The 25872-nt window shown below is 49.4% G+C and overlaps 1 protein-coding gene across 2 annotated transcripts in view; it reads left to right on the top strand.

The window, feature by feature from the left end:
- The first annotated feature begins 262 nt into the window (after positions 1-262).
- IGSF3 (immunoglobulin superfamily member 3) overlaps positions 263-25872 on the top strand; it is a 171064-nt gene continuing 145454 nt past the window's right edge. The window contains exons 1-3 of one of the 2 annotated variants that reach the window (XM_085076058.1): positions 263-652; positions 9637-9738; positions 25368-25512. The gene's annotated coding sequence lies outside the window, so the exon portion shown is untranslated. Of the gene's footprint in view, positions 653-9636; positions 9739-15363; positions 15496-25367; positions 25513-25872 lie in introns of those variants that run through there. The other variant, XM_085076068.1, reaches the window with a different exon arrangement.

The following is a 25872-nucleotide window of genomic DNA, read 5'->3' as shown; positions in this document are numbered from 1 at the left end:
AATGAGGGTCGGGCAGGGAGGTCAGGACGGCAGGTAGGGGTGCTCAAAATGGCGCCGCTCTGCGCTGTGCAGCAGCTTTTGAGGTACCGGAAAAGGTGAGGGGAAACTTGAGCCAACCAATGGGGTACAGGGAACGGATGACTGACACAGGGTTGGTCCAATGGAAGCACAGAGTGGGAGGGTACAAACTCCAAAAGAACCAATGGCTAACAACTCAACTGGAGAACAAGGGAGAAACTTCTAGAACAAAACCTTATATGGGATAGGGGAGGGGAGAGAAGCAGGGCCTGTTGTCCATGACTCCTCAGGGGCTTTGCCACGGCGCCCTGAGCCCGAGGCGCTCAGCTGTGCCAGGGCCACCGCAACAAGCTGCTTTAACATTTGGTGAGCCCTGTAGTGTTCAGAGAGCTGGACTAGGTGGTCCTTGTGTGTCTCTTAAAACTGAAATACTCTATTCCAATGTGCTCATGCACAGAGAGAGCAGTGGTTCCCTCCTGGCAGAAGACACCCATTTTCTTGTGGGCCTGATAATCCAAGAAGCACCCCTGGGCTGGTGCAAGGATTTTCTTGCTGGCCATCTCACACAGCATCCGCCTCTCTCTGTGGGACAACACCTGAGCTGGAGCTGGTGCAGAAGCATGGCTGTGACAAGGTAAATCATGTGGGTGATGCTACATTTACAGGCCCTTGGTGTTTAGGTGCTGGAGAAAGTAAATCTGGGGAGGAAGCTTAGAGACAGGAATTGGAAACACTGCCCTGGACTAGCAACAAATCAGCCTTGAGTCAGCTTTCAATTCAGGGACTGCCTTCTCTGCCAAACCACAGCAGGGAACGTCCCCCTGGAAAATGGAGCTGTGTGGTGGGAAAGGGATTTTTGCCAGCTGGAGGTTACACTGTAGTAGAGGCAGAGAACAAATGCTGTGGGGAAGGGATGGATGGATGGAGTTAAAGGATAGCTGCTGGCATTGCTTTTGGCTCAGCAGTGCTGGAGCTCATCCTCACCCCTTTTTGTTGATAGGCCCTGTGGCTGCTAAATGCTTGCTGTGGGTGCCTGGAAAGGTGCTTTGCTCACTCCAGCAGATCTGGAGTGAGGAGGAAAATGCTCAAGGGAGAGAAAGAAAGCTTTAGGTGGTCGAGTGGTTCTGCTCTAAAAAAGAGCAGGTTCTCTTTGAATACAACATAATGGGTGTCAACAGGTGAGGATGGGAAAAAGACTTTCCTTATATTTGTCACTCAGGTGTTTTAAATATTTCTCGCTGTCTTGTGGCTCAGGAAGTTCATGGGATGCTCTGACCAGGGCAGTCAGTGCTGTGCCTGCCCTCCTCGTGCCAGGTGAGCTGCTTGTCAGCCCCAGCTACTTCTTATCCTTCTTGTGTTGCTCTTTCTTCCCCACCTCTTTTCTTTTGAAGCAGACCAGATGAAGGGTAGGGTTTATCACAGCCTGCCTTTGGGAATGGTAGATCTGTAAGGAGAAGACTCCTTATGCTCTAAAAGGTAATCACAGCTAAACAGGGAAAGAAGAAGCTTTAGTTCTTCCCACCAGGGTGAGCTCTAGAAGAGCTGACAGCCTGGGGGGAGAAAGGTGTGGAGAGGATGAGATGGCTCCGGGAGGGAGGAATGCCCCCCTGTCTGTTTTTGCAATGGCTGTTATGCTAATGTAGAAGAGCAGCCCTCAGGCCCTGGAGTCCTAAATCTTGAGCTTGTTATTAAACCCTAATGTGCACAGCACTTCACAAAATAGGAGGATGCCCAGGCTGTGTTGCCAGGGATGAGTTTGGGAGGCTCCTGTAGTGCTGCTCCCAGGGGAGAGGTGTGTCTGTGCTTCTCTTTGCCCCTGTCACCTGCTGAGCCCCAGCAAAAAAGCCCTCCAGCAGTGGGGAAAGGCTTTCTTCCAACAATCCTTATCCGTGGGGACCAGGATTAAGCTACAGTACTCCACGACTCATTTACCACACTCCACCAAACAGCCTTTGGTTGGTAATAATTTTCACTCACTGCAGCTCAGTGTTTGGAGAATTAATTGCTTTAATAAGGGGCTTAATTAGAAGTGCAAAAGTAGAATAAGCAGCAGAAACGTTGGATAAGCACTGAAGTCCATTTCCATAAAGAGAAATGCTGCCCTCCTGGTAGGAAGGGGTGTTGGCTCAAGGGATTGCATCACTGTGTCCTGCAGCTGGGCTTCACACCTCACTGCTGCTTCTCCTAAAACAGCCACCAGCAATGGTGTGGTGGAGGTGTCTGTGCTGAAGGGAGCTCTGATGAGCTGCTCTGTTTGGAAAAAGTATGCTTTCTGTGGCCCTTGTGGCCAAACAGCATTTCCAGGCTGCCAGAAGCTTTCCCAACAGGTCTCTCTGTGCAGTCCCAAATTTTTTTAATGTCCTGGGATGTTGGGATGCCAGAGCAAAAGCAGGGACTGCAGCCCTCCTTGTGTAGAGCAATGCACCTTTACCACCCCTCTCCTCTGGGCTGTTTGCACAGCCTGGTCATTCCCACAGTGAAGATGAACATTTCTGACTCCAGCTGAGTTAAAGAGCTTCAAGAACAAATGAACTCCAAGGCAGAAATAGCCTATTTTCCCTCCACCCCCATGAAGCAGCTATCAGCAAGGAAAAAACCCTCAATTTTCAGGGCAACTGAATCCATTTGCAAATGCATGTCAAGTGCAGCAAATAGTTTGGGCTTAAATAATGGAGGGTGGCTTTTTTTCAATCTAAATGTTTTATTCCCACAGTTCCTAAACAAAACATTTCCCTTTTTCATCTTGAAATAATGTTCTGTTTTGAAATATGAATTTTATTTTTTAAAGCATAAAACAAAACCACAAGCCCTCAAAATGAAGTGGATGGCACTGAATTTTTGTGTCAAAAGCAAGGATTTAGCCAACCCACTGTGTTTATTTTTTCCATGGTAGGTGTCAGCAAGCAAACTGGAAAATCTGCATTTCTGGACAACCTGAAATTATTCTTCTTTTCCACACCTAACAGAGAGCTCAGAAATCAATTTTCACAGGTTCATTTTCTGAGCAATCTCATCGCTGCTGTCAAAATGATCTCTCTACTCTTATTTGTACCCAAAATGGTCAGATAAAGAATATTATTGAAGCAGAGGTGCTATTCCTCTTCCTATGTCAGTCAAGCCTGTTGGCATTGCTCTGATCTAAATAAGATGGATGTTTTGCCTCCCCTTTCACCCCAGGGCAGCTCATGTTTCAGGAGGTCACAGGACCAGTGCCATCACCTTGTTCTCCCATAGCACCTGAACTTCCCAGGGCCCTTATTGTTTAATTAAGCCTTGTGATGATGCTGTGAGATACTGAAAGCACACACAGGGATCGCTGCCAAAACCCTCATCTGTCAATGTGCAGTCTTTTCTCTGGTTTTTTGTTGTTGTTGTGTTGCTCTCTCAGCCTCCCTTTGCACTTGGGCTTTTCCAGCCATCGCTGCCTGGCTCCTTTCTGACTCCGTGGGCAAATTGGCTGATGGCATATCTGTCCCGTGCAGTCAGACAAATCACACTGGTGCAAACTATTTATGGTCCCCTAAGCATTGCTTGATTAACTTACTTGGCTGCCATGCAGGGCTGCCTTGCCAGCTGACAGAGGGAGCCGATGACACAAGGTACTTTGATTTGTTGTGTCCCTTGCAAGCCTGGGGGAGGCAGAGCACTGCCCAGGAAAGATCACAGATGAAGGCCAGTCACCAGCTCCTGAGCCAGGGGCTGGCATGTCCTAGGCCAGAGCTTTGCTTGGGCAGCCTGGGGTTTTCATTGTAGTCCTCTGTTCCAGGGGGGTACCTGTCAGCCAGGACCACAGTGCTTTATTGGGGCAACCCTTCCCTGATTTCAGAAGGAGAAGTCTTCTCCCTTTTTCAATGTTTCCCTCAGAGGATCCTGAGCCAGCTGTGAGGGTCTAATCCTTTGCTGTCAAGCACTCACTGCACAGCTCCTCGGGTTGCTCTGGGTGGGTGTCTGGTGTTCTGTGTGCTGTGCAAGTGCAAATGCCCTGTTCCACACACAGCAGGGGAAAATGCAGGTCCGTTTCCTGTTCTCTTTGTTGCTGCCACTTATCCATCAGCTGAGAGAAAAGGCTCCCTGTATCTATGCACCCTCTGGCTGGCCAGTTTCATCCTTGTTTCTTGGCTTCTGTGTGGCCCTGGCTGCTGGTCCCGGTCAGCATCCCTGGCTGTCTCTGACTGTGGAAGGTGGTGGCTGCTGCAGTCAGAGGAGGGAGGCTGGAAATGCAAATAGAGCTGCCAAGAGATGGCGCAGAGGCACTGTCACTGGCGAGGCGGCTGGGGACCAGCCCGAGGGGCAGAGCTGCTCCCACACACGGGCTGTGGGTTCTGCCTCTCAGTTCTGGCTGTAGACATGGGGAAAGGGCTGGTGCTTTTGAGACAGGCTGAGCGGTGTTTTGTGGCTGCTCTGGCTGCACAGCCTGGTCTGCTGCCACATCCCAGGTGGGTGCCTGCCTACCTGTGCCTGGAATGATGGGGAAGCACGTGCTCTGTTTCTCCATACATCCCGAACATTTGGGGACATTCCCTGCATGTGTGTGTGGAGCAGGGAAGAGTGGTTATCCTCCCCTGATCCTGGTGGCTCCACACTTGCAGGGTGACTGCAGGAGTGGGGTTTGGGGACAACAGACACTGTTGTGTGTAGGTTGGTGATGACAGGGGAAGGCTCTCCTTGCCTTTCCCTCCCCCAGGCTCAGAAAGAGGGAATTTCTGTGTCCTAAACTGCCCTCTGGTCGTGAGCCATGGCAGTGAATGTCCAAACCAGCTCCCTCTCTGTGGAGGTGAGCCCTGTGCCAGCTCCACCTGCGCCTTCAAGGGGGAAGGCAGGGACTGTCACCAGCCAAAGCACCCATCCACCTTCTAGGCTTGCATCAGCCATGCTGGTGTTGCTCCCTGATGGAGCAAACCAGCCAGCTGCTCTTTAAACAGCTATCTGCACCACTGAGATGAACAGCAACATTTATGGAAATGTATATATTATTTAAGGTGAAGCCAGGGTCAGTGTGTACCTCGGAGGAGAATCTCAGCCAGAGCATGAAAAGGATTTTGTGTTGATTTCTGAAATCTTTTACTGTCTTTTCCTTGATAGAGAACACTCAAGACTGAAGAATACTGTATTTGAAAGTGGATGTTCAAAAGTAGAAAGCGAAGCTTTGCATTAGGGAAAAACCAACACAGGGTTTGCAACACCAACTCATTCTGCATCCCCCAGAAAGCCACTGAGCTCAGGGGCCACTGAGCTCTGGGGCTCTGCCCTCCTCTTTGGTGAGGGGTGACATTAATACTGACCTGGTGCTTGGAAAAATGGTAGAGCATGCAAATCTCTGGACTGGGCCTAGCAGACCACAATAGGCAGTGTTATGGCAATATAATTTCAAATGCTAGAACAAGGAATTTATGTAGGGAAAGCTGTTCTGAGGCTATTCTTTGGATATAAGTGCTTACTGGCTTTTAAATGGGTTTTTGACAGTGGCTTGATGCTCTTTGTGTTTCTGTGACAGCATCTGGATGTACATTTGCCTTGCAAAAATTCACTGCTTTGAGTTTAGGCCTGGGCTTCACATTTTGGAGGCTATGGGCGTCTGTGGGATGGAGGGAGAGAAATGTGGGCTAGATCAGTGCCATGAGGAAGGAGTCAGAAAACCAAGGCAGCTGTATTTGTTGCAAAGAAAACGGATGGAGGCTGCGGAAAGCAATCACTGTTAGGAGCAAGAGAGTGATGATATCCAATCAGGAGACAAGGAAAGAGTTCATTTCGGAGCAGTAACTGGTGTTGGCTTCCCGTTAACAGCAATAATAACTATATCCTGGAGTGATGGCTGAGTTCATTTGGACCTGATACAATTATTGCTTTGTGTGCAACAAGCACCCTCAATTTGTGGTGCAATATTAAGCTGGAGTCAGCTCCCTCACAGGCTCTGGTTTCCAGAGGCTGGGCTGCTAACAAAGTGCCCTCTTGCTTTCACACGCCATCACTCACTGCACGTTCACACACATCTATGTTCTCTGATAAAATCAGGGTCTTTGCAGCTAAATGCCAGGTAGCATTTCTTTCAGAAAAATCCCTGTCTTCCTGGCAGGAGCTTGGGAGTTCCTTGCTGTAGGCTCTGAGCACTCTGTGCTTTGGAAAAAAGCAGCCTGCTTGTCCAGTTCCCAATTCCCTGCTCCCCAGTTTGGGACTGGGGCAGTTGGGCTCTGTTGCAAGCACATTTTGGGTGGAGAGTCTGGGAAAGCAGGGCACTCACCCTCCATTGGGAATGCTCTCATTAACCTTGGCAGCCTTAGTGCCTCCCCTGCCAAACTCAACAGAAGCCCTTGGGAATAATGAGACTGACACACCCCAAGCTTAAACTTGGACAAGCTTTTTAATACCCAGATGAAGAGATTACAGGAATGACCTACTTGTTTATATGTGGCAGATCTGTGAAATGTGCAGAAGGCTTTCTCATTAGAAGAGGTCTGCAGGGTGGAGTTGCCCCACCAGTGCCAGAGCTGCAGCCAAGCAGCAGATTAGATGGTGCCTCCAAGGAGCTGGGCTCTTTCATGTGCTTGGAAATTCCCCACATCACCCCTGATTCTTAGACAACATGCTTTGTGTTGTGAGGCAGGGGTGACTAATCCCAACCTCTAAGGCCACCAGAAGTTTCCAGGCATTTCAGGCTCATCTGCACAGCCAGTGCTGTGCCCTGCAAGCCCAAGGAGGTTTTGTGAGTGCCAAGGCACAACATGGGGTAATCTGGGATCCACCACTTCTGCATCCTGAACTTCCATACTGGTATTAATAGCATTTCGGACACTTGTGATGTCCTCTCTTTTCTGCAGCAATTTCCATGTGCCCTGACTGATGCCCAAGATGCTCAGTTTCTGGATGATTGAATTCCTGCCTAGCACATGGCTCTTTGGGAGACTGGAAAATGCAAACTGGCACAAAAGCAGTTTTCTTAAGAGTTTTTTCTGCTGGCAGAAAATACAAAGACTTCAGGAGCATTACTACCACCTAGGGACTTACCCTGATCTGGGTTTTGAGGACTTTCTGAAATGGGATCTACTGAAGGAGCCAGAACGTGTTATAACTTGATAAATACAATAACTTCAGTTTTCTGTAGGATGATCAACCTCTCCTACAGCATGCCAGGCTGGGAGGTATGGGAAAAACATTTCTGTGGCTCAGGTGAGAGGAGAAAGTCACCCAGCTTATCCTCTGAGAGCCTTGAATAACCATAACCTCTTTGATGAGCAGCCAGAAGTTTGACTTCTTGTACATTCACCATTTGCTGTGGCTCTCTGAAGTGCTGCAGCAACTCTCAATCCTCTCATGGTCTTGTGACTTCAAGGAGAATGGACACATGGAGCTGGGACCTATATGGAGATGCAAGTGTTGAGCTTGGTGAGTCTCTCAGCAGGGGTGGAGAGTCAGTGTGAACTTTTCATGCTGTTAATCCCCCAGAGCACACAAATATCTGCACGACTATTCTGACTGGCCTGGTGTGATCCCAGACATGACTCCTGTGCTGTTCCCATCTGAGTCAGCCTGAGCCCAAATTCCTCTGTGCCTGCTGCCTGCCAGGGAGGGACTCCAGGCTGATATCACTGTGTGAGAAGACAGGACAAGCCTGCTGGGGTACAGGTGGCACCTACAAGGGTTCTTACACCCTTGCTGCTCCTCCTGCATCCCAGCCAATGAACCCAAACCATCCTGGCCAGCATTTAGCAGGCAGGCAGGCAGCACAGCCCAGGGGTCACATCAGTGCAGGTGCAGCTGCTGAGTCCTTGGGCCAGCAACAAGGATAAAAAGTGTGTTGTTATAAATCTACAACCTGCTCTTAATAGCTTGGGGCTATGGGCATATAGATTAAATTTCAGTCCTATATTTCACAGAAGTCACACGGTGGCATGTCAAGGTGCTGCAAGGGAGCAGCCCTCTGATGGTGTGGTGGATGTCTGGTGGGGGGCTAACCAGAGCAATGAAATAAAGAATAACAACATGTAGACTGAAGAATGGGAGAATTTCATAGCAGTGAGATCAGGGCTGTAAAATAGCTTCTGGGAGAACTGATGGAAGCTTCTCCATGATTGGGTTATTTAAAAAAAAAAAAAAATTGGACAAATGTTGGATGGTGTATATTAGCCTAGTGGTGTGAAAATCATGGCAATTTTGTCAGAAAAAGGATGACAGAAGGGTATGCTGTTCCATTTTCAGCAGCGTTACTCTGAATGCTGTTTACTTTTCTTTGGAGAGTTAGGAAGCAGGTTGTTCCATTATTTTTTGTTAAGGAAGAGGAGGTTTCTTTTGTTGTCAGTCTTAATGAAAAAGAGCTATTTTAATTCTGAAATCTTTAGCTTGTGCACTTTTTTGTCGAGTCAAGAGGGACTGGAGGAAGGTAACTTGCACCCCACTAGGACAACCTCCCCCAGCAGAGGTTTAGATGTGCTCTGAGCTGCTTGTACTAAAGGGAGCCTCTCTGCAGCTGTCAGACACAGGGATGGGAAGGGGAGATGGCACAGATTAGATACCCATCAGCTGGTGCCTGGCACAAGGATGGTACCACTTGCTCTGTGGCAGCTTCCTTTTGGGCTGCCTGGTTTTCTCCATGCACAGATGCACAGGAAATCTGCAGCACAGCGGACAAGGGAAGCAACAACCCAGTGGCTTCTCAGCCTTGTTCCCTTGTGAAGCCATCCCTGAACACATCCTTACCCTTCCTACCTGTCCCTGTTTCTCAGATAGTCCCAGCATGGCTTTTCCCAGCCTGTGCATGGTGTCAGCTCAGCTGGAGGAGAGGCCAGCAGGAAGCAAAGGCAGCCCTCAGTCTAGTGCTGGAAATGAAGGGTTTTTCCCTCCAGCAATAGCCTTCTTCAGCCCACAGCAAGTTCTTGACTGTTCTCTCCTGTGTGGCAGCAGCAAGCCCCTGTATTTTTGGACACTCTGCCCATCACAAGCCCAGCGGTGATGCTGTGCCCTCTGTGTCTGTCCCTGGCCTTGTGTGCCTGTTTGCACCTTCACATCAGTGGTGGCAGCTGGTCAGGAAGGGGCCAGCCCTGCAGAGTCTGACAGGACACACCCATTCAGTGCAGTTTTGTCCCTCTCTTCTGGACAAGTGCCATTTTCCTCCCTGTGAATCCCTGATGGAACCCTGTACCATCCCAGGGGCTGCCTGTGGGGCCACAGCAGAGCAGAGGAAGGTGCCCCTCACCCTAGAAAGGCTGACAGTGTGTGCATGTTGGGGAAAGCTCAGTCCTCGGCATGAAGTGACGAGCTGGTAATAAATATTCAATTTATTTAGAATTGCAAATACCAGGGGAAGGAAACCAGTAAACAAAAGAGGCTGCAATTGGCATCGTGGCTGAAAGTCTGGAATGCTGGACTGCAGCAATGGACATGGGAGGAACAAGAGGAGGCGAGTGGTCAGCCAGGCCTGTGTGCTAGCAATTAAAACAAATTCAAGCCTAAGAAAGCAGAAACTCAAAAGGAAGCTGCTTAAGTTAGGCTCTTCTTAATGAGAGACAAATACACTAGAAAATATTGCCTGCTAACAGTATTCATAAGCTGCTCCCAAGATGTTTTGATTAAACCGCAGTTGTCTTTCTAGTGTACTAATGGTTTTTAATCTCTCTTGATGCCTAGGGGCGAAGGGGTCTACTGATTCACAGCAGCTTGGTGAGCTGAAACTCGTCCCTGGTGAATGCATCTCTCATGCCAGAATCACGGCTTTTAATTTTTAAAAATGTAAGTTTTTAGCAAAGGGAGAACCCTTAGCATGTGAGTGGGGTGTAAGTGCCGCGTGCCTGGGTGTGAAGGGAGCTCCTCTGGGAGAGAGGCACATGCTTCTCCCCCTTCTCCTTGGGGTGCACTGAATTATAATTTTGGCACTATTTCACTGCTGGATAAAATCTAATTGCACTGTCCTGCCTGGCTGGTGTGGAGGGAAAGAGGACAGAGCTGTGAATCCTGCAGCTCCCATGCCACCCTGCCAGCAGTGGGCACAAACCACAGGGGTTGCACAAGGTAAGGAAGGTCAAACCTCCTCTCAGGGGGCTTCACACCTCTCCAACAGCCACAGGAATGATGCTGGAGGACCATCAATACCTCTTCCTTCATGTGAGGCCTCTCCTAAGCAGAGGGGGTCTGCTGTGTTTGCCAAAGCATTGGAGGCAGAGGCACCACATGGGGAAATGTGAGAATACAGCCATACCTCAGCCAAAATTGCTGTGGGAGTGAACTACAGGTGTTCAGCACAGAGGCTTTGTGCCAACCTATCCCCTTTACACTTCCTTTCTTGCTGGCATTTATGGGATGGCTCCAAGCCTTAACAGGGCTTCTCATGTCTTGGAAATTTGGCTTTATGTTCCCTGGTTGTGCCACCCAGCTGGTTCACGGGCAGTGTTCTGGCTATAGAAATTTCTAGTTAGGAGATGGGTCATGAGAGTGCTGATTTCTGGTGTTCCCTCACCCTCACATCACACAGGAATGCTTGGAGATGAGGGCAGTGAGTTGGGCTTGATTCCTGGGGAATATGGGAAAATAACCCTTTTTGTGCCCTAGAGCCATGCTCTGGGCTTAGACCAAATTGGAAGCACACCTGCCTGGCAGGCTGTGTCTCTTTGGTGCTCAGCCTCCTACTGAGGTGGCCATTTCTCCCTCCTTTTTACAGCCCCCCTGTATACATTCAGCATTCCTGGCCAGCCTCCCTGATGTGTGGCTCTACCCCTCTTTCTCAACTCACCCCAAAGCCCACAGCCAGCAGCCCATTCCCCTTCCATTCAACTTTGTCTCCTCACTTTCTTCCCCCAGCCCCATGTATAATGTCTTTGCCAGAAAAACAGCTGGGAAGGGAGGAAAGGCTTTTCTGTCAGCAGGTATGAGGGGAAAGCTCTGCCTGCCAGGGGCTTGCATGGCACATGGCATGGGCCTGCCTCCCACCTCCTGTCTGGGCTGGGCACCAGGGAGCATCCCTGATGAGAGCAGACAGTTCCTCTGTCCTCTGGGTACAGTAGCTGCTTGTTGCTCACACAGAATGAAAACATATTAAAGTACAAAACTGCTGCACTAGTCATTTTCCAATTCCCCACTTGGAGAACTGGCTTCCCTGGAAAATAGGTCACTTACATAAAAAGCACCTTATTATCACACCACAGCAGTGAAGGAAAGAGATGGCTCAAGAGACACTTTCATTTCGAGCCCCTGTTCCTGGGTACTTAGATATTTCTGGAAAATTGACCCTTTGGGCTGCAATTTCTCATGCTCATTTTCAGCCCATAAGGTGAATTTCAGGACCTCGTTCTCTCCACAGAGCTAGATGAAGTTGGGGAAGGAAATGTGTTACATCTTAACCCTTGGGAGGGCAGTGCATCCAGACTCACTGCTCTTCATAGGGGTTGAGGTGAGCCATTATCCCTGATTTTTTTTATCAGGGGTGAGGAAAACTGCCACAGACTGTAGACTTGTGTCCTTCCACTTCCTCCTACAGCAGCCCCCTGCCTCCCACCATCCTCAGAGATTCATTTGCTTTCCTTCTCTAACCCTATAGTTCATGCTGAGCCCAGGGTGCTTGAGGAAAGGGGCAAAGTGACCACATGGATGTGCCCTCGTGGGGAAAGTGGGACTTACCTAGTTTTCATTAAAGGCAGTGGAGCTGAAAGGGGAAAAATGGGTGGGTGGAGAGAAAGGAGGGACTCACTGGGGTCCTGTGTGGTTGGCCTTGGAGTGAGGTCTTCTTGAGAGGGAAAGGAGAGGTCTCTGTTGAACAGCTTTGGCTTGACTCACTTCAAAGCAGTGACATTGGCAAAAGGCTCAGTTCCATTTCTCCAAAGAAAGAAGCTCTGACTTTGGTACAGGCTTCCTGAGAGACTCCAAAAGGCAATATTCACCTCCTTGCTCCTGGGCTGGGTGCTGTGTTATAGCCCCATTGCAGCTGGGGGATTCAAGTGCTGTAAACCTGACAATAAGACAGCAGGGAGGGTTTCCTCAGCCTCTCCATTCTGATGTTTCTGGCTCCAGCCTTGGCCTGCACCCACTTTTCCCCACTGTGCTGGCCAGGCTGTGGAGGAAGGTGCCTTTCTGGCATCCCTGGACCCAGCTGGGCAGGCAGAAAGGGGCCAGGGCAGGAGGGTAGAAGGAAGCACCCAAGAGAAGGCAATGAGGAGCAGGAAGTGGAAGGAGGAGTAGGATGGGAAGGAGTGAATGCAATAACATGGACAGATGTCTGAGGGTAACTGCACAGTGAGAAGGCTGTGGAGAAACTTGGAAGCCAGGGAGGGCAGATGGGGAATGGGCCAACCAAAGAGCAGGTTGCCAGCCTTCCACCCTGGACAGTGCTCTCCCATCCCGAGGAGGAGCTCACTGCCCTGGCACAAGGTGGGGAACATCCCTGCCACCAACACCTCTGCAAGAGCAGAGCACAAGGCCTCTTGGCATGGAGGAGGTGCTTCCAAAAAATACTAGCAATTACCTCCGCGGCAGCGGCAGCCAGCGAGCAGGAGTAATTTACATAGTGAGAGCTGGGAGATAGATGGCTCTTTAAACCAGATCTGTCATTCCCAGCTCTCTGCCCGTCTCTGACGCTTTGATGTTCCTCTTTGAAGAGCTCTCCTCGCTCGCTATTCCTCGCTCCCTTGGTGCTGCTCCAGCTCTCCAAATGCCTTTCCCTGTCTCTGTGCCGTGTGCCTGGGCTGGCTGCTGTGCCTGCATCCCGGCAGGAAGGATGCAGAGTGGGTGACAGCTGGCACCCTGAAAGCCAGTGCTGGCAGGGGCTGTGGGGAGGGGAAGCAGCTCTGGCATTGAGGCATTTGTTGTGCACGAGGTCTGATGCTCCAGCAAAGAGGGCAGTGTGGAACAATGACAGCAGTGATGCCAAGCAGCTTTCAATCGCTGTGTTGGCATCTGATGGGGGATCCAAGCATTCAGCCTAAAGGTATAAAAAGCTGAAGGTGAGTAGGGGGCTAGAGCACAGAAATTCCTGGTTCTCCAACCCTTCAAGGGCACTATGGCCTTCCCAGCATTCCAGCAGGTATGGCATCTCTCACTTCTCCTCTGTCTCTGGTAGGTTCAAGTCTCTGGGAAAAGAAGGGAAAAGGAAGAATAGGTTCATGTGAGAAATAAGCTTTGGGGGGTTGAATTTATAGGACACTTGGTGAAACAGGCCAGAGGTTCTCGTGAGCAGCAGCAGACATGAGAAATCCTGTCACAGCAGCAGGGAGCAGAGCAGAGGGCTCTGTGTGAAGGAGGCACAGGGACACAGAGAGAGGAACATGGATTGGAGGAGCTAAGCCTGCCTGCTGCACCTCACCTCCTGCCCTGAGCTTTTCCATCCTGGCATGCCAGTGTGAGGCACTAAGGGCTTGGATCTCTTCAGTTTAGCAAAAATATCTTCCCAGGATGCATAAGCTAAATAACAACAACAACAAAAAAAGGCACTCCAATACCAGAATTACTGTCTCTTCAAGTTCTTAGTAAGGGATAAAAGGTAAAAGACATAAAAGCAGTGCTTTAGTTTCACCACTTCCATTGGTGAAGGGGTAAAGGGGCCTCAGTATAACTCTACATATAAAAGAGATCCCTTATGTGTGAACTGTAGCCCAGTGGTATATTACATGTGAGGATCACCCAATGGGTAAAGCTGGAGACCAAAACTTCTGTCACAGAAGTGTGAGCATACAAATGTTTTGTTGCTGGATATCTCACTTGTAAGATATTTTGAAAGGTTTGTGCTTTTGAAATAAAAATCATCACCATGTAGGTGCTGTGCATGCAGAAATCCTGATTCTGCCCACTACTTTTAGAGGTACTTAGGCTTATGTTGCCCTTGAGAGCTGCACTTGAATTTTGGCTCAAGGTCCCAAGGCCAAGAGGTGTGAAGCAGATGTTTTGACTGCAGGCACTAAGCAAGAGTTTCTATTTCTGGTGCCAATTGGATGGTGCCAATTCAGCCCAAATATCCACCTGCCTAGGAGAGCATGTGTCTTCTTGCATCCCTTGTGAAGAGCCTCAGTCTTTTTTGGCAATACGGCACAAATTTCCAAAAGTGAGCTCTGTCTTTCTAGGGCTACTATGAAGTGCCCTGAAGATCTGAGTTCTTCTAGTTCCTGAGACAGAAGAGAGAGTTCTTTTGTAAGTGTCAGAGAATTCATCTGCATCCTTTGCACATGAGTTCCCCTGACCCAGAGACTATTTGGAAACACTGGGCAGTGTCAGGAAATGCTGTGAACAGACTTTTTAAGCAACTATTTCAGCCCTGTGCAGGGGACTTGGGAACACAGATCTCTCATTGTGAGCAGAGCCAAGCGGAGGCAGTCCATGTCTCATCTCCCTCCCCAACCCCTCTTGCAAGCAGAATTTTTGTTCCTGCTCTCTGCTGCAAGCAGCTTCTCTGGTTTCAGTAGAGCCCTGAGTTCACCAGCTTGGAGGGATAAAACCCCAGCTGCATTCTGGATGCTCTGGCTGTATTCCCTGCTGTTAGCCATGCTGCAGGGGGCCATTGCTATTTCTCAGCCCCAGGTTTGTGTAGTTTGCTGGCTAAGCTGTGCTTGCAAATGCAGCAGAAGGGCTGGTTCCCCTTCTGAATTGTTCTCCTGGCACAAAAAAGGTGCTGTTTGACCACACATGGTTGGGCACAGTACAGCCCAGTGACTGTGGAGGTCAGACCCCAGGTGGGTTGTGAAGGTGGGTGAGGGGCAAAGACACTGACAATCAGCAGGCTTTGAGCTCTTTGGGTTTTATTTTTATTTTGTAAATAAGGATTGTTGCAAGAAAAGGGGGTGGCAGTTGTTCAGGTGTGTGGCTGTCATCATTAGCACAAAACCCTGCCATGCTCAGAGATGCTTTAATGAGAAACCATGTCAGGTTTCACCTCTGGGTTAGGGACCCTCCAGCACTGCAAACTAACTCCAGCCAGTCCTCTTCAGCAGGACAGGTATGCCCACAGCAGAGCAGCCAGAAACAGGGGGAGCAGCCTTGGTTTCTCTTGGACAAACCTCAGGAGCTTAGTTTTCTCTGTGTGGTTTTGGGACATGATGAGGGCAGGCTCTGGCCTTGGAGAGCAAAGCAGCATCACCTTAACTCAGCATCTCTCATTCCTGCCATGATGCCTCAGGAATGACACCATCTGTGTGCAGGTTTGTGTTGGGGCAGTGCCTTGGGGGGACTGTGGGGACACCATTTCTCACAAATCCCCCTCGGTGGCCTGGAAGGCTCTCCCTTGGAGAGGGGTTTGTGGCAGTGTGTCCAGTGAGCTTGCAGGATGAGGAGGGAGCCACAATGCTGATGCCTCCTTGCTTTTCTTGTATTTTTACTGTACCTCATCCTCACTTTCCTTTGGGTTGCAGAAGATGGGGAAGTTGTGCCCTCAAGGGAAATGAGGCTCTGTGTCCTGGACCTCTGGTGTCACCTCTGGAGCAGAATGTCCCTTCCTGATGTGTGTCTGACACTTCTTGTGACCACAGTCACTCCAGCTGAGGTTAAGGAAGGGAGGAGGCTTGGTATAAACAGGTTGCTGAAGGAAAAAAAGGATTATACTTCCTCTCGTGAGTACTAGTGAACAAACAGGCTGTGAGCACTGCCAAGAAAATCTATAATTTGTAGAAAAAGACCACTCTGACATTGTCACCTCACTTTAATCTCCTCTTGCCTTTAGTGATTATTTTCTCCTTGGCCACTGCAGACTATCTGGCTAGCAGTAAGTACAGCTTACTCTACTCTTCTGGTTCAACACTAACTATTAATGATGTCAAGCTGTATTAAGCTTGAGCTACTCTGATCATCTCATTCAAAACATCCCTTGAATGCCATGGAACAATTTTCTCTGTAAGAAGCTGTTGGTCAGTGGATTCATGCCTGCTTTGTCTTGCTGTTCTTATCTCAAAAGGGAATTTCTGTGCCAAAATCTGTAGCAGTGTGTGTGTTGCAGGAACAGAAAATGCCTGAGATGCACACTGACCTTCACTACATAAACTGTTTTTACAAAGCTTTACAAATAGTCTTTAGGGGGTCATCCTGAATTTTCAGAAAGGATAGAGGGCCAGGCCCTCAGCTGGTGTAAATCCACGTAGTCTGCCTGAGAAGGGCTGAATTCTTCAGCTGAGAATTGGCTGAAGAGTTTTTGCTAGGGGTCTAGAAATTCAGAAACAGCATCAGCAAGGGGGCAAGCAAGGAGCACCATTGCCTACTCGATGTCCTAGCAGAATAAAGGGGCACCAGCCAATGCTGGACTGTTCAAAACAACAGGGAGAGGTTCCCAGTATGAGGCACTGCTCATCTGGGAACTCCTTGCCATGGTATGCTATGGGCTTGTGTTTACATGGTTCAAAAAGCATTTGGACAAATTCATGGATAAAAATCTCCTAGGGCTATTAAAAACAGGAGCATACCTTCTTACTCCAAAAGGTATTTCAGCTCAGGGCTTTCTGAGCTGCAGGTTATGAGAAACCAGGGAGGAATACATTAAAGGGAGCTTCTTGGCCTAGCTAGAGCTCAGAAAAGCAGGTTAGAAAAACCAATGAGGTCCTTTTAGTGTGTGGCAGAAGGTGATACAGTAGAATGACCTCCCTGCTCATCCAAATCTTAGGCTGATTTCAAGGAGTCACTTAGGGCATGGCACAGCTAAAGCAGACACGAATTTCTCTCCCACTCCCTGAGGTGGGTTGCTCAGGCAAAGACTAGCCCCATTATCAGGGGCTGGTCCATCACCACAGACCTGGGAGAGCATTTCTGGCCACAGCCAAGATTTCTTGCAGGATTGTTGAGGAAGAGATGAGGTTCGATCCATCCAGACTCCCCCACTTCCTTCTGGGAGAGAACAGCAGGAAAGAATGTTGATACAGCAAGTGGAGGAGAGAGGAAGAGGAGGGCAACCTGTGCAATGGTAAGGGAAAGTCCTCCTAGGCTGGGACTGCAAGCAGGAATGAGGTTCTGGCCAGCCCATGATCTCTGTCTTCTCCTGAGTGAGGTGCTGAGAAATTTTAGCACCTAGAGGGCTGGAAAGCAGCAGCCTGATGTTAAGGGGTGAAGAGGAAGGGCTGTGTGAAAGGACAGGCAGTACCTTGTCATGAGCTATCCAGAAATGAAACTTCTCCTGGGGCAAAAGAAAGGTGAGAAAACAGAGGTGTTCTCCCTCCCTGAACAAGTCTGACAGCCATATGGTGGTAAGAATTGTTGTCATCATAATTAATTCCTTTTTGACATTGCTCTGGCAGATGTCCACAGGTCTGCAAGAGCTGCAAAGAAGTGGAGTAAGAAATAAGTGGCAGGGGGGCTTCCTTTTGTTTTGCAGGCTAGCTGGGCTTGCATGAGAAAGGATCATCTCTGAGGCTGAATGGATTCTTCTGTCTCTGGCCCTGCAGGCTATCAGAGGGACAGGGACTCCCTTTTCTCACACTCACTCTAGCCTTGGCTTACACCAGCGTTGCTGAAGCTGACACTTTAATATAATGCAACTCGTGTGTTGCAACAGGGAAGCTAAGCCAAATCAGAGCACCCATCTCATGTAAACATAACCTTTGTGTCCAGCAGTCATTTGACACTCTCTGCTAAAACAACTCTACCTGCAATTAAAATAATCTGAAGTGAGGGTTTTGAACTGCTGGGCTCTAAGATTACAGTTCCAGAGGGACTAGTAAATGCATATGGTTTCCCCTTCTTGCTGCCTTTTGTGTCCCCTATAAAGGAAGGTTCTGCATGAGATTGAAGGAGTGGGGAAAAGGCAATTCTAGATAATTTAACTTTTCTGTTTATAGTGTATCATAACCACTAATTTTCATCTCTGGATTTCTGTGTGCTGCCATGGTCCTTTCTCCCTGTGTTGTGTAGTAAAGGGAGGCACACAGGCTGTGACTATAGACATTTCTGCTGTACTTTCCATGCCATGGCCCTGGTATGTCCTGGGGACACGTTCTGTACCTGTGTCTTGGTTTGGTTTCAGCTACAACCCAGTTGTTATAGGTCTGGAAATCCTGAGAGAGGATAATAACAGAGAGAACTCACCCCTTCAGGGTGCACACAGGGGACCAAGAGCAGTCTTGCCTTGAGTGAGCTACCATTACAAAGGATTTTTAAGAAATTATTCAAGAGATGGATTACTGGTGATTTTTAAAAATGGCTGGTTCTTCGAAAGAGTCCAGTTTTCTATCTTTCATACAGAGGATTTCCCTTTTGTGACTTGAAGTAGGGATTTTATTTTCCCTTCATGGAATTCCTGTTTATTACAAGACCTCTCCTTATTGACGTAGCATCTTCAGCTTATGCATCATTTATTGGTATCTGAACAGTTACTGGAAAGTGTTCCTGGGTAAGCTCTAGGGAGGCCCAGTTACCTCACTAATGGAGGAAAAGCCTAACTACTTCCTAAATCAATTAGCCCGAAAGGCCAGAAGACACATCCAGGCTGCTCTCCCCATGCTCACGCTCACACACCGCAGTGGTCTGTGCTGTGGTGGTGACACAGTACCCACAGACACACTCCCTGCTCCCCATGTGGTCCCAGCCACACTGGCAGTCTGCTGAATGACGTTTCCTACTCAGAAATGTACATTCCTACATATACATTCTCTCCATGCATCCCTGCTGCTGCACATGCACTCGTAACTCACAGCTCAGCAGCTGCCTGTCCCCTGCCTGCCACTGACCCACAGGGGACATGTGCCTGTTCTCTAGCAGGCAGCCCAGCTCTCAGGCTCGAGCCATAAAAATTCGTGTTGTTTGACCCTAGGACTCCTCAAGGTAATGGTCACCTCGTGTGCACACATATCCATATAATGCCTCTTTGTTCCTGCTCGCTGCATGCAGGAAAAGGCTGCCTGCCTGCTGACAGACATCACTGGCAGGGAAAGTAAAAGGGGAATTTGGCAGAAGTCATTAGTGCTAATTATTGGCATTCATCCTGGGGTGAGATAAGGGTGTTGGAGAGCAGGGGAGCACACCTGACCATGGTGCTGCCCTCAGCAAGCCAGGAGAGCCTCCAGCACTGAGCACAGGCAGAGGTCAGCACATCACCTCTGTGCTTTGGGAAGAAGTGGGGCAGGACATGTCACATTTGTCCCCTGAGGCCCCTTACCTCCTGGGAAGGGGAGACAGAGCCTGGGTGCTGTGGTGGAAGAGGTTGAGAAATGCCAGCAGACTGCAAATAAGAAGATGCAAGAGAGCAAATGGACTGGTAAGTGTTGTGAAGTACAAAGGAAGGTTTTGTAGCATGGCTATGGACAAGTGTGCAGCAAGAAGGTGCAGGTGCTGAGTGGAAAGGCAAGAGAAAGGGATGAGCAGAGAAGCAGAGGGGATAGAAGGGGACAAAATTAAGCCAAGACAAAATGCACATCTGGAAAGCCTGGAGACAAGCAGATTTACTGATGAGAGCTGGACTGCCCACACGTGCTTTATCCAAGAGTGTCAACACTGTGACTCCAAAGCTGGAACACCTGGAAGCTGGTGAATGAAAGGAACAGAGCACAAGAATTTCTCTGTTCAGGAGGAGGAACAAGGAAGGAAGGAAAGAGTAGAGCAAGACTGGGCTGGTGTCAGAGAGGGTGTTTGGCAGATGTTTCTTCCATAGACCATGCTGAATTGGTGGGAAAGGGGACATGTTTAACTGGATGTAGTTATGCTGGGATAAGAGTGTGAGGTCTCTGCAGCAGGGAGCAGAAGTGTAAAAGCCAAAGGAAAGATGACCAAGGCAGGGCAGAGGGTGAAAAGTGTCAGAGAGCAGCCATGGGCTTTAGGGGGGCAAGAAGGATATTTCCTTACGAGTTTGGGCTCAGCAGTTGTGCCACTAAGAAGGAAATGGAGGCTGTGGCCTGTGTGTAACCTAGAGACTGTGTTTGCCTGGCAAGGAATAATACACTCTGGACGTGGTGCTTGGTGGTCCATGGCCAACCCCAGGAGCTCCTGGGGAAGTTTCTCTCCTGGCCATCTGTGACAGGAAGAAAATCCCCAGCCTCACAGTGCAAAGAGGTTGCTGCAGCCCAGGCTGAGGAAAGCAGTAAACCCTATTTCCAGGGTTGTGCCACTGACTCTTGGCAGACACGAAAGGAAGCTGAATCACTGTATTATGATTTCAAGCTCCATTAAAGAAACATGGGGATAGTGGAGGGAAGGAGAGGGCAGGGAGGGATGAAGAGAAAATTGAACAGAGCAGAGTAGCACTTGAAGGGGAAAGAAATGTTGCTCATAGGCTCAGAAGGGGGAATTGCAAACAGAGATGAGATTAAAAGGGAACCCTTGAGACTGTCTCTTTAAATACAGCAAGATTCACTTACTCCACACTGAGCCAGGCTTGTTGAATGCTGGAGGCACAGTCCCACTGAGATTTGCCAGCTGATGGAGCAGTGGAAATCTGTCTCTCCCAGTATTCCACCAAGTTGGCCTCTTCCACCTCTGATATCTAGGAAGTTCCATTGCTAATAAATTTACTGCAAAGTGAGCCTAGTGGGGAAGGTTTTTACTTGACTGCCATCAGCACCGAGCATGTTACATGATCCTTTTATCCAGAGGTGTACAAGCATGTCAGAGTTGGTACCATGTGTCTGGGAGTGCAGTGTGGGGTGTCTGGGTGCAGCTTCTCTTGTGTGGGTCCTAAAGGCAGGGAGGAGACCTACAGGTGGAAGAAGAAAAAGCAGAATCTGAAAGCATTGCCCATGGCAGATATCATGGAAGATTACTTTCAGAGCCAGGGGACAGAGTGTTTTGGTCCAGAGGGGAGTGAGGTGTCCAACCCCTCCAGCTAGACCCCTGACCACTTCATTCCACTCGAGAGCAGCTGCAGGATGTTCACAGTGCAAATGTTGGCATGACTGTGACTTGGGAGCAGCCTGGGAAGTCTTTGCCTGGCTGGCCTTACCTCCTGTAGGTGTAATTTCAGCAGGCTTTTTAATAGCTCACAGAGGGTGGCCAGGCACTGCATTTGGCTGGGATGGAAACACTGGGTTCCTTGTTGCTGCAGATGTCCCACAGGGGCTACAGGCTTCTTCCAGCTGAGGTCCTGTCCCCCATGAGCAGTGGCAGGGCTGTTGACCAAATGAAGGGTGTAATGGTGTAGAGAAGCAATTAACTGGATGAGATCTGATCACCAGAGCCAGTCTTGTTGATGTCCAAAGCACAGTGGTGTCCAGCCTGATGTCCTGGTTAGATTTAGTATGTGTAGTGACACTCATGTTACACCAAATCTCCTCTCCCTCTTAGCTGAGATTTCAGCTCTTATCCCCACATCCCACGCCTTGAATTTTTATGGCTTTTACAATTGAAAGAGGCTGAATTCCTTGGGACAGTAACCGGTTTCCATTTGCTCTGACAAATGCTAATGGGGCTAAATAAATAGCAAAAAGTGCTCATAATGTAACAGGGCGCTCATTAGTGCATTTCTTAAGCTGTTGCCTGGTGCTGCTGTGTGCCATTAGGTGTTTGCTAAATTATGTCTTCGGAGCTCCTGGGTCTTTGGGGTGTTTGCTTTGCAGAAATGAGAACAACTGCCAAGCTCTCCTGGCTTCGGTTTTGTCCCTACAACTCCCATGGAGGCTCGGGAGATGGGCAGCAGCCAAACCAGATCACATTCTAGCCACGCTGCTCTCCTTCCCCGTGGCTGTGCTGAGAGCTGAGCACTTTGGGCAGCAGCTCAGGGGCTGACCTAGGAGAGGAGAGAGCTCTTCCTCACCAGCCGTGCCCATCACCTTCCTCAAGGGGTGCCAGGGCAGAGGGGGCTGCAAACCAAACACAGCTGAGGCTCTTCTTTGTGCTTGGGGGTCCTGGTGGACATCACAATGTGTCTCCTTGGTTTCTGACTGCCTTTTGATCTTGTGGGTGGCGAGGGAATGGCCAGGATCCTCCATGAATCCAAAGTAAAAGCAGTCCTGCTTGGCCTCGAAGCCTTTCCAAAGGCTGGTGGGTCTCAGAAGGGGCAGTGCTCAGAAGTGGGAGCCTTAAGGCACAAGGGAGGACTCAAACCCACTGGGCTAGAGACTCTTGTATGCACAACAATGCTTTTCCAAGGGAGTTTAAGCACACACCTTGTTCCCAGCTTCGAGTCTCCAGCTAAATATTCCCCACACCCAGGAGAACTGCATCCTAATCCTAACAGAGGCCCCAGGGCACTATTGTAATGCAAATAATGATAAATAACAGTAATAATAAAACTCCACCAGCACTTGCACCAGCTCCCTAGCAATCCCAAACCAGCCATAGCAAGCCTCATATCACCCAGGTTATGTAAAGGAGCGTGAGCAATATGACTGGAGCTGTCAGGGAGGTGACCAATTAGGCAGTGTAGCTGCCTCCTGCAGGCAGCAAATCTGCCTGTGGCCTGTGGGTTGCCACTGAGGCCGGGATGTGCTCAGGCACAGGGCTCCTGTGCTGGCTCCCAGGGCTGCTCTGCAGGTGTGGGGTGATAGCTCAGTGCTTGGGATTGTGTTAGAGTGGATGCCCCCACCACCACGGGGAGGGGAGTCTGGGAGAGCATCAGGGAGATTTTTTGACAGCCAGCTCTTCATGAGCCATATGAAGGGGGCTGCTGAACTCAGCAAGGGCTGGCAGTGGTGGCTGGAGGGTGTGGGAGAGCAGAGGGGCCTCCCTGGTGCTGAGGTGGAAGCTGGGGTCAGCAGGCATACTGGCACAGGAGCTGTGGGTGCTGTGACCCATGCTGAACACCCAGGCTGTCCCTGGGCTTTGGACAAGCACTGCTGCCATACCCTGGGCTCTTTGTGGGGCTGGTTCCATCTGTAGAAGGAAGAAGGTTAGTGCAGCAGCTGACTGAGGCGGGAGGTGATACAAGAGTCAGCTGTGGAGAACCACTTCCCAGGTATTTTCACGAGTTCAGGGCTGGCAGTGGAAGCATCCTTCTGTGATGCCTCTTCTTCCCTGGAGTCACAGACCCTGATCCTGTGCTCTTCAAACCCAGTCCTTTACACTGAGCTGATGAATGTACAGAGGTAAATGTTTTTATTTGGTAGAATTGTTATAGTCTACTTATCTCTGTTGCTTTTACAGTTGCTCTGTCTTGGCTGTTGAGTATAAATAAGAAATCATGCTCCAGTGTCTGGGTGCTTCCCATAGGAGTTTCCCTCCTTGAGTGATATGGTTTTATTAAGAGAAATTAGCATGCTAAAATTTTGCCCTTTGGCCACTGAAATCTACTGCTACAGCTTCGGTCAGCTTTTCTCCACCTGTCCAGCGGAGAGCAGCAGAAGGGAGCAGGCAGGCACAGACAATTATTAATAACCAGACTGCTCCTTCCTGCTTGCAGTTTGTTATAGCCCCACTTAAAAGAACATGCAAATGGGCAGCCTGGGACTCACTGAACCATTATCCTGCGCTGGCTGTGGTGTAGCGTGAGGGAATAATAGGAATTGCTCAGGGAAGGAACATATTGAGAGGGTTAAAGCAGGCTGATGTGGGCAGGGCAAACCTTCCCATCTCCTGGCAATAGCCAGTTCAAAGGCTTCCTGAGAAAACAGACGTGCCTAGACTCCCTGCTGGAATAGCTACACCCAGGCCCAGCTTCTGTGCATTTGTCTAGTGCCTTTGAGCCCATTTGTGTTTCAGAACATGAAACTGGACTATTTCTGTGAGATACTCAAAACATGAGGTGTTTCTTCCTCACAGTATATGGGAGAGGTAGGAGAGGACTCCAGGCAGAGGAAAGAGCAGCACAAGAGAGCAAGGGGACTATGCTGGTCACCTTGACATGTGGCAGCCTTGGCACAGAAGCATCCTGGGGCTTGTGAAGCATTCTGCAGCCCTCCAGTGTGCTGGAGTAGGGATTTGGAGGAGAAGGGGGAGGCAGTTTTTCAGATGTTTACGGGAAGTCTTCTCCAGTGTGAGGGACAACAAGGCAGAAAGCATCAGTGAACGTGTCTGAAAACAGGACACGTGAGCTGGAGGAGTTGGCACTTCCCTGGTGAAAGAGATGAAGCATAGGACCAGAGGAAGTGTAGATTCCCTCTTATCTCAGATACCCAGAGGAGAATTTCCAGAAAAGAGTGTGAATTATAAGCGTTTTTCTACTCTGGGCAAGGATCAAGTGCTTTGGGAGAGGAGAGAACTAGAAAATCAAATTGCATCTGCTTCTACCAGCACCCAAACCCACACATGGAGGCCTCCCAGCAAAGGTAAGTAGGCTTCCTCTGTATTTCACTGTACACAATTAAACAGGACCCTTTAAGTCTGAAACGAGGTTGAGGTGTGAAGCTCATTTAGGTAAATCACAAAGGAGGCATCTCATTTGGAGCAACCACATGGCAGGGCTGAGGCACTGGAGTGCTGTGGTGGCAGGTTAAGGCTGGATGGCTGGGAATGCAGGGAGAGATGTGAGCTGGGTGCACCTCCTGGGATTTCCCTGACACCCACTCCTGGTGGGTGACTCAGCCCCAGCTGCTCAGGCATGGCCACTTTTGAGACCTTGTGCCCCCAGGCTGGGGATTTCAGACCTGGGACTTGCCTATCAGTGCCATCAGGAACCATAGAGTGGCGTGATGGGTGAAATGTATCTCAGCCATCTTCCCACTCAGATGAGGAAAACACATGGACACACAAGCAAGCTCTCCACAGAGACTCTGGAAACAAGGTGCCCTTGGAGAAAGCATGGTAATCAAGATGGGAAGGGCTAGGTCTGTTAGAGGCACTGGGGAATAGGCTTTGAAGTCTCCTCTTTGACTGTGTCTGCTCCCTGAGGGCAGCCCCACTGTGCCTGGCTCTCCACAGGCTGTGGAGTTGTGCCTCTGGGATAAGGTAAGACAAGACTCAGCTGTTGGGATGGCTCAGTGTGGTAGCCCAGGGCTACCCAGAGCACACACAGCAGACACCTTGGGGCTCTTCTTCCCTATGGTCCCTGTTTCCTAACAGTATTATTTAATTCTTCCTAGGGGCTAAAGTCCCTCTGCTAAATAGGTCAGCCTTGCAAGGAATGCAAGCACTCAAAATGCACCTTTTATAACATCATTCCCAGAATTTTTGTTCTCTTATTTACCTTGGCCAAACAGTTCAGCCCCCAGATAGGTGCTGCTCCGTTCCCACATCTTTGCATCGCCCCCCAGTCCTATTTTTTCCATCTGGTGAAACAGCATTTTTGGGTCCCACCAGACCAGCAAAACTTGGGGAGACCTTGTGGGCTCAGGGTGAGCCTTGTGCCTGGCAAGCAGTCAACCCTGGTGAGGGCCTTTCCTGGGAGTTATGGAGGCCCTGGGATGCCCAGAAAAGCTGCTGTCCTCTCTGCCAAATGCAGAGAGGAGTGGGCAGCCTTGTAGTCACAGGGCTCCTGTCACTCGCTGAAGCTAAAATGCCTGGAAGGACAACTTAGCTCTACCTTTTCTTTATCCTTTTTTTTTTCCCCTTTGCCACACTTCAAATAATTTGATGTTGAATATTTAAGACTGTTTTGTTGTCTCCAGTTCACCTCATCTGACCTCACGATCTTCAGGCTAATAGCAGATGATGATGAGGATGATAATACTCTGCTGTCTCACAGTGCCACTTTCCGAGACTCTGCGAGCCCTTCAGCAACATTCACTTGTTAAGGCCTGCAAGCCATCTAAAGTAGGTTAATTTATTATTCCTGCTCTGTGTATCGTGAGAAGTTGTGACCTGTTCAAGTGAGCTGGAAGGACTTGTGGGCTCCAGCCATGGGGCAGGAAAGACCCTGTGTGCTCTCAGCACGTAGTGTGGCTCACACAGCTCCATGTCCCAAGGAAGGACTCTTCCTGGAGCAATTGGGATGAGGGGATGCAGGAGGTGAGGCTGACCAGAGAGGAGGGAAGGTCCCAAAGGAGCTAAACAAAAAAGCTACATGTATAACAGTATTTAACAAGCTCCCAGACTTTATCTACTGGAGATTTGTATCGACTGCTGCAAAAAGCAAGGTGATGGAGTAGTATATGGATTAGAGATGAGGATGGT

This window comes from Lichenostomus cassidix, chromosome 1, assembly GCF_008360975.1.
Source record: "Lichenostomus cassidix isolate B80296 chromosome 1, HeHo_3.0, whole genome shotgun sequence".
NCBI lineage: Eukaryota > Metazoa > Chordata > Aves > Passeriformes > Meliphagidae > Lichenostomus > Lichenostomus cassidix.
Note: the sequence above shows the minus strand (reverse complement) of the source record. Positions and strands in the feature narration are given on the sequence as shown.